The 20,764-nt window shown below is 41.2% G+C and overlaps 1 long non-coding RNA gene across 2 annotated transcripts; it reads right to left on the bottom strand.

Moving 5' to 3' along the window:
• Positions 1-10,773: 10,773 nt before the first annotated feature.
• On the bottom strand, positions 10,774-19,850 carry LOC108512050 (uncharacterized). 2 transcript variants are annotated; one of them, XR_001880473.1, is made up of 4 exons: positions 19,787-19,850; positions 17,339-17,372; positions 10,983-11,609; positions 10,774-10,892 (listed from the first exon to the last, which is right to left on the bottom strand). It is a non-coding gene; the product is annotated as an uncharacterized LOC108512050 (long non-coding RNA). The 2 variants fall into 2 exon arrangements; XR_001880472.1 differs by having other exon boundaries at positions 10,774-11,609.
• Between the last annotated feature and the right edge of the window lie 914 nt (positions 19,851-20,764).

The following is a 20,764-nucleotide window of genomic DNA, read 5'->3' as shown; positions in this document are numbered from 1 at the left end:
ATCCCAGCGAGGTTATTTGTTTTGGAGAAGACAGAGAGAGGAGAAGGGAGGGGCAGCCGTGTGAACGTGCAGTTATGTCAGCAGTTATCCCAGATCCCTGGGACATCCTGCCTGAGCACACCAGGGAAAACCTCTCCCTGCTCACTAGTCCTCGGGAAGTACAGCTCTCACTGAATGTCTGTCAGCGTAATTAAAAAAAGAACACCCCTCCAATCTCAAGATCAACCCCAAGGGTTACCTTCCTGGGGAGCTGCCCAGGGGGAGCGTGGTTTCCTAAGAAAACTTTTGTGATTGTGATCTGCGTAGAATATTTTTGCTCCTTTTTTTTTTCTTTTTTTTTTGAGACAAGGTCTGGCTTTGTTTCTATCAGGACATGTTTGAATGTTCTTCCAGAAAGTCTACTGGTAAGAGAGCTCAGTTGGTCTTCTAGGAGAGATAATTGTTGACACATCAGGGGCCAGAAGCTCATCTCTTCATTCTCTGGGCTTGGGGAAGAGGTGGCATCATTTCACCCTTAGAGCATAGGATAAATGTTATGATTATTCAAGCAAAAAGATGTTCTACTTGCTACTTTTGATTTAGCATTACAGTTTCTAATCTATCCCAAAGATGTACTGGCAGAAATGGAATGATGTATTCACAAGGCTGCCTATCAGAGCATGATTTGTGTATTAGAAACAACTCAAATATCCATTGATAGGGGACGCTCAACTATGTTACATTCACACAATGCAGTAGTACACAGCTATAAAAAAAAGAAGAAAATCTCTATATGCAGGTATGAAAAGATCTCCAAAATATATAGTTGATCAATTAAATATTAAGATATGATCATTAAAACTCAAAACAAAATGAAAAAAATCAAACCTAACTAGAGATTGAGTTGGTGGCATATTCTCTTGGGAGAAAGTATTTCAAGTGACATTAAAACATGGGAATTGACTGCAGACATCAAGTGGGATATACCCTTAGAACAAAAGGAACTGCAGAAACACACACATACACAAACTTCAAATGTTTCCAGTAATTACATTGTCATGGAAAGTTTTCCTATTGTTATTCTGAGACTATTGTATATGTTTCCTGGTAGAAAACAAGTGAGTAATGTGTAAGTGTTGTTGGGAACCGGAAATTTAGGTTGAAAAGAGATGTAAATTTAAGTGGGATCAAATAAAAGCCCTGTAGTCCTGAATCAGAATTTGAATTGGAAACATTCAATTATAAATATGTTTTATCTATCTATCTATCTATCTATCTATCTATCTATCTATCTATCTACAGATCCATTCATTGATCTACCCCTAATCTCCTAGCTTTGTGCCCCGAAAAGGCCTAGAAACAAAGAGCAACCTGTCAGCAGTGAGCATCCCTAACACACAGACAACGCTCCCCTAAGAGTCGGGGATCCTTAGAGAAGTACCCAGCTCCAGGTCTCAGTGAAAGATGTGTGCAAGATGCACATTTAACACCTGGTCCTACCTGAAAACAAGTATACTGTTGAAGACTGCCGTGGTTGTGTCACAAGGAGTCAAGAGTCAATTTTCAGGGATTCCCATTTGAATATCGGAAATAATAACTGCAATAAGTTAAAGCACATCAATTATGTTTAAATTTATGAGTTTATAAAAAAAGAAATTCCCTGGGACGTGATATCTGTGTGTGACAAATTGCAATGATAAGTCAAGAACAATAGTGTGACCACAGCAATAACAGCAGCAAGACAGCAGAGCAGGATTCAGGGACTGACACTGGTAAAGCAGCGGCAACAGGAGCCTGAAGGCCTTGAGGAGAATGGGGGCATGATGCTGGGGCCTGGCCAGTGGACAGGAAGGCTGAGAAGGGCACAGGTGGGACTGAGGTCCAGGGAAGACTGATGCAATCTACAGGGAGGTCTTACTATTACATTCACCTCCACGTTGTTGCCTTCCTGGTGCTATGACCCAGGAAATTTTGTGTTAGCATTAAGGAAATTGAAGTCTGTCACTCCGAGAATCTCATATTATTGCAGAAAAATCTAAACCCAGAGTTTTATTATTAAAATCAATCAATTTTATTAGAAACCAAAATGTTTTTCTGCACTTTTATTTCAAGTAGAAAATGTGTTTGAAAACTAAGATCCTCTGCAGCCATCTCACTGGGATTCATATCTGCAAGAGGGTTTTCTCTTGTAATTTAAACTCTCCACAGTCCACCAATAATTCCTCTTTGCTCCTGCTCTCCAAGAGCTGAGTAAGTGACTCAGTTCGGTTTGGCTTTAAATTGTCTGTAGATACTATCAGGCCCTTCTGTGGGGGTGTGTCTGAGCAGTGACTGAGGCTAAGCTTGCTTTGCTCAGGAGGCCTGATGTTTTCCTGACTGAGGTGCCATGATTGAATTTATGTATTTTATGACTGTAGGCTTATTTCCTGGTTTTCAGGTTTAAAAGTACTATTTGAAATAATAAGCTTCATTGTTTTCTTTTGATTGAATCTATGGTGGTAATAAAAAAAATAAAGAACAGCTGCGCAGAGAGGTAACAATGACTCCATAAGGTCTAGCCAACTTTGGATAACAACAAAGGCCTACGACGCAAGAGAATGGAAATCTTCCTTGGGATAAACATTCTGGAAAACCTAACCCTAACCTTTGTGGTTTCTGTAATGTTCTGTATTTGTAAGAGAGAAGTGATCCACAGAGTGTAAAGACTGGAGACCCAGGAGCTGGGGGAAGCAGTTTGGTAGATTTTCCTCTTACTACCTGGTCTGATGTACTGGTAAATTTAAAACCCACTATTTCTCTCTCATCTTCCTCTGTCCAGGTTACACTCCCTTGATCCCCCAATGAAAGTGAACCTTTCAACAGCTGGCCTCACCTCAGACCCAAAACAGAAAGGAGTTGAACGTTGACTAAAGGATTTAGATTCCTTATTTTATATAGGGAGATGCAAAGTGCATAAAAACAGACACTTTTGTTATTTGATATAAATACTCAATTTGACGTATATCTAGTGGTGGGCTTTATGTTATACTGCCACCTGAGTCTTGAAAACAAGGTCTGGAATGGCATTCTGGCTTGCATGTTTGATTCTATGAACGGTGTTTGGGAGCTGAAATTCTATCTCATTTTCCCCACTAAATTTGCATGGTTATACATAATTTTCTAAAATTGTGCAGGGCCAATTTCTGATGCCTGCACATGGTTCATATTTATACAAGGACTCAGGAGATTGCTGAAATGGGCTATACCCTGGGAAAGCTTTATAGGCTAGATGATTTATGAGAATTGTTTGAAGAAGAAAAAGGGTAGGCTGGTGGAAAGGAGAGGCCAGGGATAAGTTTGGAGGGGAGTAAAAAGCTTGGAATTGCCAGAATAATATCAAGCAATGTGGAGGAATAAGTGGAATTTACTGGCTAGAACAAAGAAATCCAACTTACGTAGGTAGGCAAAGGGATGCTGTGGAAATGGCCATTGGTAACTAACTTTAATTTAACTAACTGTAGTTAGAAACTTTAATTTAAAGTAGTGGAAAATTGGCAACTTGGATTTGTTGAATGATTGAGTGGTAGCCATTGGTGAGTTTCTGAGTGGGAATATATCTTTCAGAGTGGGGAATTACGTCATTAAAAAATATACAAGGGGCTAGGTGCAGTGACCCATACCCCAGAACTTTGGGCAGCCAAGGCAGGAGGATTCTTGAGGCCAAGAGTTTGAGACCAGCCTGGGCAACATCTTTTGTAGAGATGCAATCTCTACAAAAGATTAAAAATTAGCAGGGTGTGGTGGTGCACACTTGTAGCACCAGCTACTAGGGAGGCTGAGGTGGGAGGGTGGCTTGAACCTGGGAAGTCAAGGCTACAGTGAGCTGTGATTGTGCCACTGCACTCCAGCCTGGGTGACAGAGTGAGACCCTGTCTCAAAACAAACAAACACACAAACACACAAACAAACACACAAGAAAGAAAGAAAGAAAGAAAGAAAGAAAGAAAGAAAGAAAGAAAGAAAGAAAGAAAGAGAAAAAAAGGATATGAGAAAGTTTCTTCTTAGTCTCAATAAGAGAACCTGGAAGAAAGGCATTTAGAGAAGTTTGAGGAATCTATAATGAGGTCCAAAGGGCCTTGAGTCAGGTCAGTAGCCAGGCAAGGGCTCCAAGTGTTGCATGTAGGAAAAAGAAGTATTGTGAGAGAGCAGCTCCAGGGCTAGATATGAGGCAGAAGAAAGTTTTTGGTTGAAGGGAAACACAACGTAAAAAGTCAGGAAAATGTGAAGAACATAATGCCACTTCTAACAATGAAGCAAATGAGAAGAAAGAGGGATTGCTGCAGTAAAAAGAGTGATTGCTGTGTATAGAATATGGCATGCAAAAGCTTTTTGAAAGGTAAAAGTTAGCAGAGAGTTATGGTTCATAAAACATTCTGTAGATGCCTAAAGATTATTTTTAAGTTTTATTGGGATGGTGTACAAGAGTTTTCAAAAGGATATTTATTTTGGTCTTTGCCTTACCAATGGCAATTGGGTTCTTCCAGTGGCCTTGGGGAGGCACAGTAGGAGACCTGCAAGGAGTGCACCATGCGGGCACTGAGGCACATCCACAAAAGTAGATGAAACTGGGAAAGCAGGCCGATTAGAGCAGAGGGAATAGACCATGCCAGGAGTTTTAGATTTTACTCAACAACTAATGGAGGAATTGCTGCAGAAATTGCTAAGATGAAGGCAGTTGATGCTTTTTCAATCCAGATAATGAATGGCATGGTCAAATGTACATGTTAGAAAAATCCAACTGGCAGCAGTAAGGACAACAGACTGAAGGCGAGGAGACCCTACAAGTGAGACCATCACCTAGAAAGGAGTTATTTAACAAAAGACCAGAAGTCCCATTTACTGGAAAATGTTAGTTATGAAGATACCAAGATGAGGACAGTTAAACAACATGGGCTAAATTCCCATGACATTTAGACTTAATGCCATGGCATCTATTGTACAACTAGAATACTGAGGGTTTTGAAACAGCTAGGGGTTAATTTGCTGCAGAAATTGCTAAGATGAAGGCAGGAAAGCATTTGAGTGAGCAGAGCCTTAAATGGAAAAAGATAAAGAATGTTCTGGTTAAGACGTAAATTACAGAAACTGCCTGTATCAGTCAGGGTTCAGCCAGAGACGCAGAATCAATAAGATATATATGTTTATAGGAAGGGATTTGACTTACACATGCATGAGGGCTGGCTAAGCAAGCCCAAAGTCCAAAGAGCAGGCGGGTGGGAAGGGAAGGTCATAAGCTACCTGGAATCCCATGAGCTTGAGCTGAAGCTTGGAGTCTCTGGGCTTTAGGAAGAGTCTAGTTGCTCCTTAAAAGGGCTTTGGCTTGACAAAATCAGGCCCAACCATATGATGTCCGTTTTTTATTAACTCAAAATTAACTGACTTGGGACTTTAATTATGTCTGTATAATCCCTGCTCAGCAGCACCTAGATTAGCATTCGGCAAAACAATTGGGATAAGGTGTGCATTGTCCACAAAATGGCCACTGCCCCCATCCATCCTCCAATTCTGAAAAGAGAATATCCTTGTGGTCCACCCTATCCAGATACATGCTAGAGAGGGAATTCTGGGGGGTACAGTCCAAGCCATAACACTGCTATTCTAAGACGACGTTTCAGGTGGAGGATACAATTCTTAAGATTCTAAAAGTTGAAAATACAAATTATATTCTGTCTTTAATAGTCATAAGGTGTAAGTTTCTCCATGAAGTATTGCAGGACTTTATTACTATTAAATGAGAATGTCTTATTTCAGAAAACATTCACGGTTTGGTTATATTTCATTTTGTATTAAGTAATATACACATTTAATTTAACAAAGTAGAATATATATTTATAATTTAAATAAAAGATATTCGTAAATAAGGACCAAACTTACAATCAGGACACTAATTTTCTAAGGAAAAGTCAAACGACCTCTGTTTTCATCCATGGCTTAGCTTCTAATTAGCTTAGTCTCCTTGGCCAAATCCATTATCCCATATCTGAGTTTTCTCAAGAGTAATATGAGGTAGCTGACTCGACACATTCCAAGGTCTTTCAAGATCTGGAAGTCTGTTGGCAACATTCACAAAATAAATACTAAATTATTTCTTAAAAACTGTCTATTTGACATTATTGTCTACTTACATACAAATTCACTCAAATGATTCACTATCTCCTGCAAAATTAGCAACAGTTTCTATTGTTTTTTATATTCATGACTTTCTAGAAATCTGTATTTTATCATGGACCATCGACCTCCTTCAAGCAAATCTTCTTAGGCAAGCTCCAGAATGCTTTAGCCTTCACTGGATGGAAAATTTGAACTGCAGTGGTCTCCCTATATCAAGATTGAACTGACAGGCTGGGTGTGGTGACTCACACCTGTAATCCCAACAGTATATTTGGAAGGGCAAGGGGGGCAGCTTGCTTGAGCCCAGGAGTTCAAGACCAGCCTGGGCACATGCAAAACCTCATCTCTACAAAAAAAAAAAAAAAAAAAAAAAGGAAAAATTAGCCAGATGTGGTGGCACACGCCTGTAGGTAGCCAGATGTGGTGGCACAAGCCCGTAGTCCTAGCTACTAGGGAGGCTGAGGTGGGAGGATCATCTGAGCCCCAGGAGGTCGAGGCTGCAGTGAGCCATGATTGTACCACTGCACTCCAGCCTGAGTGACAGAGTGAGACCCTGTCTCAAAAAAAAAAAAAAAAAAAAGAGAGAGAGAGTGAGAGAGACTGAACTGACAGTATTACACATCACATAACTGCTGTAGAATAAGATATGGATGGCCGTTCCTAAGTTCTAAACTACTGTACATCGCAGACCAGACCATAGATTCATAGCCAGGCTTGAGGAATATTTACTCTGTATACTGTAGTCTAGCTCTGGAGTTACCCTTTTCTGGTTTGCTTCAGGATCTCAGCAATATAAATTAGTAAGCATTATTCCCCTAGAAAGAATGAATATGTCTAGAAAGAATTTCACAGCTGACATTTTGGTTCACATAAATAATTTTTTTTTATTTAATTATTGCCTGGTTCCTGGACAAGCCTCCAGGATAGGTTTTGGTGAGAACAACTCAAAGATCTGAGTATTCTGAGGAAAAATGATATCAAACTGTTGATTCCACTTTTGATGGGAAGAAACATTATGAATGAGAACAAAACTGTGGCAATGTCTTTCATTTTTTCAAATTTAGCATTTAAAAAAAATGAATGTGTAATACCAGGTCAGACAACATATTGAAGATCTCGAAAAGCTAAGAAAATGTAAATAATGGGAGAGAAAACACGAGACTGTTGAAAGGAGAGGAGAGAAGAAAGAGGAAGGAGGAAAGAGGAGAGGAAACAGCTAGGATGGTGTCTAACCTTATAGACAACAGTTAGAAATGACTATATTGCTACCCTCAAACTGGACTTTTTATTAGCTGGTTAGAAATATATGTCATTCTTAACTTACATTTTTTTAAGTAATTTATTCATTCAACAGCTGCATGCAAATATTTCCTAAGCTTCCACTCTATGCCAGACCTTGTCCCAGGGCTAGGAAAACAGTAGTGAACCAATGAAGACCTTTTGTGGTTGATTCTCTACTGTGTCTCTTCTCTGGCCTGTGCATAATCTAAGCGGAAATATATATATTTGAAGTGTGAAATATTTTGGCCTCATAGGGAAAAATTTAAAAATTAAAAGGAAGCACAAATATCCTATTTCTCTGATGCTCCTAGTCTATGTTTTTCTTTCCTTTTTTGTTTATGTTTATTTTTTATGTTTTTGAGACAGAGTCTCACTTTGTTGCCGATGCTGGAGTGCAATGCTGCAGTCACCACTTACTGCAGCCCCAGCCTCTGGGACTTAAGTGATCTTCTTACCTCAGCCTCCAGGGTAGCTAGTACTACAGGTGTGCACCACCATGCCCAGCTAATTTTTAAATTTCTTATAGAGACAGGGTTTCGCCATGTGGCCCAGGTTTTTCTTGAACCCCTGGGCTCAAGCAGTCTGCCTGCCTGGGCCTCCCAAAGTACTGGGATTACAGGGATGAGCCACTGTTCTTGGCCCTGTTTTAATTTTCACAGAAGCAAGTTATGGTCATTACTCCTTCCTAGGCATCTACAGTCAGGCATTATATGGTTTGTCCAACATTATGCTTGTCCCCCCAAGAAAGGGCATCCTAATACAGATGACACACAAATATATAAATCTATCTATGTTGTGAAATTTGGCCATCAATAATTTCCCTTTGGCCTTCAGGAATCGAATTTCTTTAAGAGTTTATAATTACTTTTAGAAGAGACCTTATCTTTTAAATATATAGGCTGAAATATTTATAGACGAAATAATGTGATGCCTGGAATTCTCTTCAAAATAATCTAGGTGAGAGAAAGTGTGTGAGGATATAGATGAAACAGGATTACCCAGGAGTTAGTAACAATAATTTTCTTTCTTTCTTTCTTTTTCTTCCTTCCTTCCTTCCTTCCTTCCTCCCTCCCTCCATCCCCTTCCTTCCTTCCTCCCTCCCCTCTCTTCCTCCCTCCCTCCCTCCCTCCCTCCCTCTCTTCCTTCCTTCCTTCCTTCCTTCCTTCCTTCCTTCCTTCCTTCCTTCCTTCTTTCCAACGGAGTTTTGCTCTTGTTGGCCAGGCTGGAATGCAATGACACAATCTCCGCTCACCGCAACCTCCGCCTCCCAGGTTCAAGCGATTCTCCTGCCTCAGCCTCCCGAGTAGCTGGGATTACAGGCGTGCGCCATCATGCCTGGCTGACTTGGTAATTTTAGTAGAGATGGGGTTTCTCCATGTTGGTCAGACTGGTCTTGAACTCTCAACCTCAGGTAATCCACCCGCCTTAGCCTCCCAAAGTGCTGGGATTACAGGTGTGTGCCTCCGTGCCTGGCTTTAGTTAATAATTATTAAAGCTAGCTGATGGATACAGGGCATTCCTTACACTATTCTATCTAATTTATATATATTTGAAAATGTTCATAGTGAAATACTTTTTAAACCATCACATAATATAGAGTAAATTGCACGACTTTCTTCAGTGCTTAGAATTAGAACGTGAATGACAGATAAACTCAATCTACGGAGTCAGAACACTCCCTGCCACAATGGTCCCTCCACGATGCGTTCAACCCACTGAAAAAAAGAGCGATTTGATTTTTAAAAATCAAATCAAGGATTTTATAACAATATTTCATTTGTGAAAACATCGACGATGATGTTTTGGAAGTAAATTAAATAACTAAAAAGGAGAGAGAAAATGAAAGAAAAGAAAAGCCTGTAGTATCTCAACTGGTTAATTTGGGAAGAAAATAAACAAAAGCGTTTCATAAGCCAGGCTGAACATTTGGTGTCCATGAAGTAGAGAAAACACTGTGGATTGAGATCATAGAGACAGGAAAAACAATATTCCTCACCAAATGCAAAACCGGGCCTGTCAGCTGTCCCGCTGCATGTTTCCTACGTGCTCTCACTTTGTGCACTCCCAGACCATATGTTTAATAAAAGTATCTATGTCATGTGATTCCATAAACACAGAGTATATAAAGAAACTGTGGCTTATGAGACAATGTCTACACAGTAACAAATATCTGATCGGAAAATTTAAGTTATAATTAATTTTGATGCTTTAGAACATCTGGATTTCTGGTACTTTGCCTGTGCTTAGCAAATAGTTATTAAATACATACTATGCTCCAGGCACTGTTTGGGGGAGTTTAAAAAACAAGAAATAAAATAGGCAAAATCCCTACTCTCGTGCCGCTTATATTCTAGTGGAAAAAGTCAGACAGTAAACACAGTAAGTTAGAGACATTTGTTGCAGAATAAAATAAAACAGGAACTGGCGCTAGGGAGTACAAGACAGGCAGGGAGGGAGGCACACTGTCATTTTCTTAAAGGCTGGTCAGAGAAGGGTTCAGTGAAGACAAGTAAGAGGATCGAGGCACATAGACATCTGGGTGAAGATTATTCCCTGCAGAGAAATGCAAGTACAAAGGTCCGGAGGTGAGAGCACACCTGGGTGTTAGAGAAACACCAAGGAGGCCAGCGTGTCTGGATCCGGGTGAGCCTGGGGAAGGGGTGGGAGGTGACGGGCCCCTGTGAAGGCAACAAAGCTCTGACGGGTCTATCCACGCCTACAGAGCAAAGACTGCTACAGGAGTCCTCGGTTGGTCAGAAATGGTGAAGCCCCTGCGCTGCCACCTTTGTCTTTCGCAAGGGCCACCAAGACAGAGCTGTGACCTGGCTGGAAAGCTGAGGGGGACCCTGGCTTGCTCAGCGGCTAGAGGCTGGCAGTGCAGCTCACTCACCACAGCTGGGCAGAGTTCTTTCTTGTAGAGGGATCTGAGCAGCTTGCACGCTTTTAGACACAGAGCGTCATTTTAATAACTAAAACCTCTGAGCAAACAGAAACGCATACCTCCAAACTCAATTCAAACTTAAAAGGTTTACCCCTCGGCTAAAACCTGTTTCAGGCTTGGACGCCTGTATGGGAGGGACGAGCATGCACAGCTGGCTCTTCTTGCCTAGTGCGAGTCCTCCCCATGCTTGGTCGTCAAGTCCAGAGGAAGCGGGATCAGAAGGAAAAGGGTTCCTTCCATCATACTTGGATGGCAAAGTTGGGGCCTTCTGGGCCTACTAAATATTCAGCACTGACTGTCTCAGAGGCAGGGCCTTAGGACTAGAGGAGAAAGGCAAAGCAGTCGCCTTAGGCACGAAATTTAAAGAGGTGACAAAAATCTCAATGGTCAAGATAAATTTTATACACACACACACACACACACACACACACACACTCAAGATTAAAGCAAAAAAATATGATGAATAAAACTTCACATCCTTCCCTGGTGGTCTAGGATGCGGGGATATCGGCATATGTCCTATTACTCTCCTAGTCTGGAGCTGTTGAGGCAATAGAAAGAGTTGCATTTAGCATTATGATCTTTAATCTGGAAACTACATGCAGCTCTGCACATCTGCCTGCCTGCCTACCTCTCCACACCTCTCTGCCTTGATTCCTTTAAGTTGTTCCTCATCTTATCAACCTTGTGTGCCTCTCACTCTTCAGGACCCAACTCAAGGGTTTCTCCTTCCTTGAATCCTTCATTGAATACCTGCTGCTTTTCCTGTTGCTGAGAAGAGTTTTCAGCTCTTCCATTATACTCCCCTCAAATATCACACATTTTCTTGACAATCATTTTGTGTGTCCTCAATAAATTCTGATATCCTCTTAATCACAAACACTTTTCTTCCCATTTCTTCAGTACTCTGCAGAGTACCTGGTGTTTAGTAGTTACTTAACAAAGTTGTTGGACAAATTAATACATGCGCATCCCTTGTTTTGCTTCTCACAGATTTGCCCAATGCAGCACTCTTTGGTGTATTGTAGCAAATATTTTTTCTTCAGTGAGTAACATTTTGGAAACTAACAAATTGTACTTCTGGGGCTCCCAAACCTAATTTCTTCAACTTTTAAAGTAATTCTTTCTTGATTAGAGAGTAATTCTCATAATAGTTCTAAAAGTAGTTACTGGAGAATTAGTCAAGCACAAAATATGGGTCTGCATAATATCCTGGTCATTAAAAAAAGTGGCTTTTCTTCTACAGTTGCTTGGCCTCCTGTTAAAAAAACCAACAGAATTTTATCAAAAAGTTACTGCCTTCTAAATGACAACATACAGTCATGTAGCCATGGGGGACTGGTTCCAGTAACCTCCCATGGATACCGAAATCCATGGATGCTCAAATCCCTGATAAAAAGTAGTATAATATTTGCATATAAAACATGCACATCCTCTTATATACCCTAAATCATCTCTAGATTACTTATAATACCTCATGCAATATAAACGCAATGAAAAGGGTTGTTATACTGTATGATTTAGGGAATCATGACAAGAAAAATGTCTGCACGTATGTGTTCAGCACAGACAGTTTTTTCTTCTGAATACTTTTGATCCACGATTGACTGAATCCATGGATGCAGAACCCATGGATATGGAGGGCTGACTGTAAACTAGGAGTTCTTTTTGTTCTTCTTTTCCAGATAGTATAAAATAAAGATAGTGATTTCAATAAGGATGGCATTTTGAAAATAATAAAATGCCTTCTTAGATATGTTTTTAAGGGGTAAAGGAACTTGATGTATGCAATTGACTCAAATGGTTCAGAAAAACTTATGTAGGTAAGATAGAGTGGCAAACTGTTAGAAACTGGTGAATATGGGTAAAGGGAAGGTAGGAGTTAGTTGTACTAATGTTATAACTTTTTAGTTTGTTTTAAACTATTTAAAATAAAAGTGTTCCTTTTTTTTTTTTTTTTTTCGAGACAGAGTCTGGCTCTGTCGCCCAGGCTGGAGTGCAGTGGCCGGATCTCACCTCACTGCAAGCTCCGCCTCCCGGGTTTACGCCATTCTCCTGCCTCAGCCTCCTGAGTAGCTGGGACTACAGGTGCCCGCCACCTCGCCCGGCTAGTTTTTTGTATTTTTTAGTAGAGACGGGGTTTCACCATGTTAGCCAGGATGGTCTCGATCTCCTGACCTCGTGATCCGCCCGTCTCGGCCTCCCAAAGTGCTGGGATTACAGGCTTGAGCCACCGCGCCCGGCTTTTTTTTTTTTTGAGAAGGAGTCTCATTCTGTCACCCAGGCTGGAGTGCAGTGGTGCTATTCAGGCTCACCGCAACCTCTGGCTCATGGGTTCAAGCGATTCTCCTGCCTCAGCCTCCTGAGTAGCTCAGATTACAGGTGTCTGCCACCACACTGGGCTAAGTTTTGTATTTTAAGTAGAGACAGGGTTTTACCATGTTGGCCAGGCTGGTCTCAAACTCCTGACTTCAAATGATCTGCCTGCCTTGGCTTCCCAAAGTTCTGGGATTACAGGTGTAAGCCACCCCTCCCAGTCATCATACATTTTTAAAGGAGTCTACAGAGACTAAAAATGTGCCCTTCATAAGCTGAATGTCAAAATTTAAAATGCATCAAAAGCATGTATTAAAATACCCTTTTTTCTTTTTCTACCATCAACATTCCCTCATTCTGAACCCCATGCCTCAGAAAGGCTATGACATTGGCAGAGCCGTGCAGGGGAAAGGCGCCTGCAGGTAGAGTTTGAGGAAGAGAGCTCCAGTCAGGGCCCTGCGATGACCCTCCTCTTGGTTTGGTGGGTCATAGCACCTTAGGAAACAGCTAGAGGGGCAGGAAGTGTGTTGTCTTGAACTCAGCCCTGGTTTTAAATTCTGCCTCCAGCTCCTACTAGCTTTGTTCTGGGTGAGCCATTTAAACTGCAAGCCTCCCTCTCCTCTTCTGTAAAAGTGACAATGTAATCCCTATTTCCCATGATCACAGAGCTCATCCTGGTGAGTGTCCTCCTGGTCTCCCTCTGGGCCTCAGTTGCACTAATAATGAGCCCCTCTGTAATTTGGGGGCTTCTAACCACGGGAAGAGAGCCTATAATCCAGGTAGAGAACTCTTCCGGGTAGAGACACCAGCCAAGTAGAAAAGGGAATCTAGAGACAACGATATTCAGAGAAAAGACTGCTTTGATTTCCAGAGCTAAGGCTCCCAATCTCTGTTGCATTTTCCATTGTCTTCCTTGACTATGTCACCCTTTCCTAAGGCTTCTAACATTATCTCTATTTCTATAATTGCCATATCATATCTCCATCCCTGAATTCTGTTCACAGGACATAGGCATGAGTCACAGACTGCCAAAATGCAAAAATGTATAAAACCCTGAAATGAAAGTGGAGGCAGATGGTCCTAGATGATAGATGGCAGGTATGATTAAAGCCGCTAGGGATGACAGAAGTGTGGAGGGATCCCAAGCCCCTCCTCCCCAGGTCGGCTTTTCCCAGTTTTATATTCTCTGCCAAGATGCTCATGCTGTGCTCACATATTCTTTTCTCATCAAGACCATACTTTCCTGTATTCCATCATGTTCTTCCTCAATTCTGAGTTCAGATACCCCTTAGACACAATTCCCAATATTCTTGGCCTTTCCTCTTGTTCTAGCACTGTTTATAGCATCCATTTCCACAAAGGCTTGGACTGACTTCAGGCAGGAGCAGGAAAACCCAGTGCCACTACCTGGGATGACTATGGGGGGACGGCCAGCACAGTGCTAGGGCAACCTGGAAGTGTGAATGACAGAACGCCCTGTGGGACAGTTGTTGACCCATGGAGGATGGAAGCTGATGGATAAATTCTTCCCTTGTCTTCCCCTTATTTCATAAGTCTTCTCGGAAGGTTCCTATAGGATTGAGCCTCCACAATGGTGGCTATCTGATAAAGCATCTTTGTCCTGGCTTCCTGCTTCTTCCCTTTTGCATTTTCTCCTTCCTCATTCCTACTCCCTGCAATCACATTACCAAATAAACTACTGTCAAATGACAAAATTACAACAAATTTAGTTATAAATTGTATGGGCTTCATTTGTGATTCATGAATCAAGTCAGCTTCCGTTCTAAAAATAGGATGAGAGTTCCCACTGGGCGATGACAAAACACTAGGTTAGGCAGAAACAAGGAAACAGAATAATAGGGAAAAAAGAAGCTGATCGGTTAACATCAGGTTACTTCAGGCTACTTTTTTTGGTGAAGGTTAAAGAATAGGGAACTTCCCAATTACACTGACTCAGCAAGACTGGAATCTCCTGTTTTCTGGAAAAACTGATCTGCTTGGGAATCTGTCTGCTTCCTTAAAGTTTCAGTTTGACTGTGTGGCATTTGGTTTGTTCTGTCACACTGGGGCCTCGTGGAGGAGCTCAGCAGAAAACAATGGCTTCTCATAATTTTTGTTTAACATTGCCCACATATAAATCTTTCTTTCAGGCTCTACTTTGGGGAAATCCAAGCTAAGATGTGGAAAAACGGTGAATCATATTATGTAGCTTGTAAGATATGTTATGATAAATATGCATTACAGTGAAAACACAAAGAAAGGCACCAAAACTATACACAGGAATTGAGGAATTGAGGAAGTCTTCCCAGAGGAAGTGATGTCCACTTAAGAGTAAAGGGTGCCGGGTGTGGTGGCTCAAGCCTGTAATCCCAGCACTTTGGGAGGCCGAGACGGGCGGATCACGAGGTCAGGAGATCCAGACCATCCTGGCTAACATGGTGAAACCCCGTCTCTACTACTTTCCCTTCAAGTTTACTTTATTGCTAAAAAATGCTAATATTATCTGAGCCTTCGGCAAGTCATAATCTTTTTGCTAGTGGAGAGTTTTGTCTTGATACTGCTGGCTGCTGACTGATCAGGGTGGCAGTGGCTGAAGGTTGGAGTGGCTGTGGCAATTTCTTAAAATAAGAAAATGGGATTTGCCTCATCAATTGACTCTTCCTTCCACAAAAGATTTCTCTGTAGCATGCAATCCTGTTTGATAGCGTTTGCCCACAATAGATTTTTTTTTTTTTTTTTAATTGGAGTCAGTCCTCCCAAACCCTGCTGCGGCTTAATCACTAAATTTATGTAGTATTCTAAATCCTTGGTTATCACTTTAACAATGTTCATAGCACCTTCACCAGGAGTAGATTCCATCTCAAGAAATAATGTTATTTGCTCATCCATAAGGAACAAGTTCTCCTCCATTCAAATTTGATCATAAGATCGCAGCAGTTCAGTTCAGTTACATCATCACATCTTCATCTCCACTTCTAATTCTAATTCTCTAGCTATTTCTACCACAATATGTAGTTACTTCCTCCACTGAAATCTTGAACCCCTCAACATCATCCACGAGGATTGGAATCAACTTCTTTCAAACTGTTAATGTCAATATTTTAATCTGAATCTAATGGCATCTAGAATGGTGAATCATTTCCAGAAGGTTTTCAGTTTAATTTGTTCATCAGAAGAATCACTATCTATGGCAGCTATAGACATGAAATGAATTCTTAAGTAATAAAATTTGAAAGTCAAAATTACCCTTTAATCTATGGGTTTCAGAATGAATGTTGTGTTAGCAGGAATGAAAACAACATTCATCCCCTTGCACATCTCCATCAAAGATCTTGGGCGACTAGGTGCATTGTCAATGGGCAGTAATCTTTTGAAAGGATTTTTTTTTTCTTCTGAGCAGTAGGTCTCAACAATGGACTTAAAACATTCAGCAGACAATGCTGTAAACTGATGTGCTGTCATCCAGGCTTTTTTGTTAACTTACAGAGCACAAGCAGAGTAGATTTAGCATACTTTTTAAAGATCCTAGAATTTTTGGAAAGATAAATGAGCATTGGCTTCAACTTAAAGTCACCAGCTGCATTTAGCCCCAACAAGAAAGTCAACCCATCCTTTGAATCTTTGAAGCCAGGCATTGACTTCCCTTTCTCTAGTTTTTAAGTCCTAGATGGCATCTTCTTATAATACGGTATAAGGTTGTTTCGTCTACATTGAAAATCTGTTGTGTTCAATCTGAGAAAGCTGATTGAGAAAAAAAGAAGGAAATGTATTCTTTAGTGTAATCACCTTCATCAGTGACCCTTGGATAACTTGCTGAAGCTTCTATGTCAGCACTTGCTGTTTCACCATCTACTTTTATGTTATAGAGATGGCCTCTTTCCTTACATTTCACAAATTAACCTCTGCTAGTTTCAAATTTTTCTTCTGCAGCTTCCTCACCTTTTTTAGCCTTTATGGAATTAAAGAGAGTTGGGTTCTTGCTCTGGATTAGGCTTTGGCTTATGGGAGTGTTGTGTTTAGTTTGAACTTCTATCCAGACCGCTAAACCTTTTTCCATATCAGTAATAAGGCTGTTTTGCTTTCTTTCCTTTTCTTTCTTTCCTTTTTTCTTTCTTTTTGTTTTTGAGACAGAGTCTTGCTCTGTGGCTCAGGCTGGAGTGCAGTGGCACAGTCTTGGCTCCCTGCCATCTCTGCCTCCCAGGTTCAAGTGATTCTCCTGCCACAGCCTCCTAAGTAGCTGGGACTACAGGTGTGCACCACCATGACTGGCTAATTTTTATATTTTTAGTAGAAATGGGATTTCACCATCTCTACTAAAAATATGGAGTTTCACCATGTTGTCTAGGCTGGTCTCAAACTCCTGACCTCAAGTGATCTCCCGCCTTGGCCTCCCAAAGTGCTGGGATTACTGGTGTGAGCCACTGTGCCGAGCCTTTCTTTTCATTCTTGTGTCCACTTGAGTAACACTTTTAATTTCCTTCAAGAACTTGCCTTTTGAATTTACAATTTGCTATTGGGCAGAAGAGGCCTAGCTTTGGCCTATCTTAGCTTTTGACTTGCCTTCCTCAATAAGCTGAATCATTTCCAGCTTTTGATTTAAAATGAGAGACATAGAACTCTTCCTTTCACTTGAATACTTAGGGGCCACTATAGGGTTATTAATTGGCCTACCTTCAATAGTGTTGCATCTCAGGGATTGGGAAGTCTAGAAGAGAGGGAGAAAAATGAGGAACAACTGATCAGTGGAAGAGTCAGAACACAAAACATATATCGATTAAGTTAGCTGTCTTCTATGGGTGTGGTTTTTGGCACCCCAAAACAATTACACTATAAGAGCAAAGATCAGTGATCACAGATCACAGTAACATATATAATAATAATAATAATGAAAAAGTTTAAAAGGTTGTGAGAATAATCAAAATGTGATACAGAGAAATAAAATGAGAACATGCTGTTGGAAAAATGGCTCTGATAGACTTGCTCAATGCAGGGTTACCACAAACCTTGAATTAGTAAAAAAACACAGTATCTGAAAAGTGCAGTGAAACAAGGTATGCCTGTATATATATGTGTGTACACAAAGATACACACACCCCACTTTTCTGTACCTTGGACTTTCTCTAACAATATACCTTAGACATTGTTGTGTTTATTTTATTTTATTTTATTTTATTTTATTTTATTTTATTTTAGTGACAGGGTCTCACTCAGTCACCCAGGCTGGAGTGCAATGGTGTGATCATAGCTCATCTCAAATTCCTAGGTTCAAGCGATCCTCTTGACTCAGCCTCCGGAGTAGCTAGGACTACAGGCATGTGTCACTATGCCCACTAACTAAAAAAATTTTTTTGTGTGGAGACAGGGTCCTGATATGGTGCTCAGACTAGTCTCAAACTCCTGGCCTCAAGGGATCCTCCCACCTCAGCCTCCCAAAGTGCTGGGATTACAGGCATGAGCCACTGCATCCAGCCTGTTTTTTTAAGCTATCTAAACAGCTTCATTTTATTGATGTGCCATAGTTCGTAATCACCTCAAGATGGTTAAGTTTTTCTGATCTCTTGCTATAAAAATGGTGTTGTAATGACTGTTGTTGAATCTACATCACTTTGCACATGAATTGAATTTTTTGTTTTTTTTGGACCAAGTTTTACTCTGTTGCACAGCTGGAGTGCAGTGGTACGATCTCGGCTCACTGCAACCTCTGCTTCTTGGGTTCAAGCAGTTCTCATGCTGCGGCTCATTTTTGTGTTTTTAGTAGAGACGGGGTTTCGCCGTGTTGTCCTGCCTGGTCTCAAACTCCTGGGCTCAAGCAATCCACCCACCTCCACCTCCCAAAGTGCTGGGATTACAGGCATGAGCCACTGCTCCAGGCTGAACTGAATATTTGGTCAACAATTTAGTGACATGGAAGAATCACATTTGAGATTCTGTTCAAGCTTTATGTTTTGCTGAGATACCGGAAGCTATGAAATTCTCACTGTATACGCTTTTTTCATATTTTGCATATTGCCTGACTCATACAACTGATTGTTTAGATCCTAATATAGCTTTGACAGATACAAACATGTTGAACATCCCCAGCATCTTTCTCCTTATCTAGTTTTTTTGATGAGGACACACTATGAAGTTCAGCTTAAAATCAGTGAAATAAAGGAGAGGAGAAATCACAAAGCCCCATGACTCCATGACTCCAGGGTGCTTCCTACTGAGTGGACCTTCTGGAACACAGCAACCACATGTGGTTTTCAAAGTGTTACTTTTCAGATTTAAGAAAATAGAAACACTTTGGGAGGCCAAGACGGGCGGATCACGAGGTCAGGAGATCGAGACCATCCTGGATAACACGGTGAAACCCTGTCTCTACTAAAAAATACAAAAAACAAGCCGGGCGTGGTGGCGGGTGCCTGTAGTCCCAGCTACTCGGGAGGCTGAAGCAGGAGAATGGCCTGAACCTGGAAAGTGGAGCTTGCAGTGAGCTGAGATCCGGCCACTGCACTCCAGCCTGGGCGACAGAGCGAGACTCCGTCTCAAAAAAAAAAAAAGAGAGAAAGAAAGAAAGAAAATAGAAACACATGAAAACAATTACACAGGGGGAAAAAAAATTAAGAAAATTTGGAAGTATTTTAGGATAACATAATGCAGCAAAAACACAAGTTTAGAAACATCTTTGAAATTCAAACTAGAATTCTTAGGTTATTTTTGAGTAGCTGAAGACAGTTGAGAAGAAACAAACATGTAAGACACCAACAAATCCCATAATTCTGTCATTGTGTGGTAACGGATAGGGGTGTGTGTGTGTGTGTGTGTGTGTGTGTGTGTGTTGGGTTTAAGAATACAGTGTTCAAGAAAAAATGTCAGGCCAACCATGTATAAACAAATCTCTCCAAGTTCCAAAAATTCCCTGGTGGAATATCTTATATCATCTCAGAATTTCAAAGTCCCTGAAAATAAACTAATTCGCTGAAGCCTGACCTAAGAGGTTACTCTCTAGGCCAAGTGTTTCAGATGCCCATTGCAAAGTGATAGCAATGGATGTCTGAAGGCCATTTCTGCACTTGTCAGGGTATTCATCCCTTGGTAGTCTCTTGAAAAATGCAATCTTAGAAAAGGAAGCCTCACCTTTGAAGGTTACTTACTGATCTCTTTCTCCAGGCTTCGTCCATGCAGAAGAAAAAAATCAGATGCACTTCTGGGTTTCACCTGGAAGAAAAACTCACTGAAGCTGTACCTGCTCTCCTGCCTCTCAGATGAATGAATGTGGCCCTATGGGCTCAGTCTACCCTGCTACCTTGGATCTTAATCATGAGCCATAGTGACATACTAGGAGCAGCCCCCGAGCTCCTAGATTGCAAGGCATATAGTTCCCCAGTTTGAGGTGAGGCTGGGCACCTGTCTGCAGGTGAGCACACATCCGTTGTGACTCACCTCCTGATGTTCCTGGACTGGGACCCTTTCTCTGGGTAGAGCCAAATATGCAATGCCTGCCTTCTTCCTGCTCCCTTATCACTCACCTCCTCCCCTCACTTAATTTTGCTCTGACCTCTAACTCCATATCTCTTCAGTCGGACACACTGGACCAGATGCCAACTTTGGAAACAAACAGATTTAGTTCAAATCTGGCTCTACCACTGAACCAGCGTGTGAACTTGTTGCCTAGAAGAGTTAGCTCCTGCCTCACCTCCCAACACCCTAATCCTAAAGAACTCCATGTTACTGCAAAACAGATCTTAACCTTACACGTGCACATAAAGCCAGTCCAAAATTATATTTAAGACGCTCCAATACAGACTATCTACTGGAGAGGGCATAGGAATTAGGCTATTGTGGGACAAAGACGGGAAGTATACTTTTGTTGCATATCTTTTTAAATTTTAAGTATTTGAATCATTTGAATATATTATCCACACAACAAAAGTTTAAGAAGAGAAATGAGGCTAGGCTCGGTCGCTTAGGCCTGTAATCCCAGCACTTTGGGAGGCCAAGGCGGGCGGATCATGAGGTCAGGAGATCGAGACATGGTGAAACCCCGTTTCTACTAAAAATACAAAAAATTAGCCGGGCGTGGTGGCGGGCACCTGTAGTCCCAGCTACTCCAGA

This window comes from Rhinopithecus bieti, unplaced genomic scaffold (assembly GCF_001698545.2).
Source record: "Rhinopithecus bieti isolate Rb0 unplaced genomic scaffold, ASM169854v2 scaffold_26504, whole genome shotgun sequence".
NCBI classification, from domain to species: Eukaryota; Metazoa; Chordata; class Mammalia; order Primates; family Cercopithecidae; genus Rhinopithecus; species Rhinopithecus bieti.
This window is presented reverse-complemented; position numbering and strand designations above follow the sequence as displayed.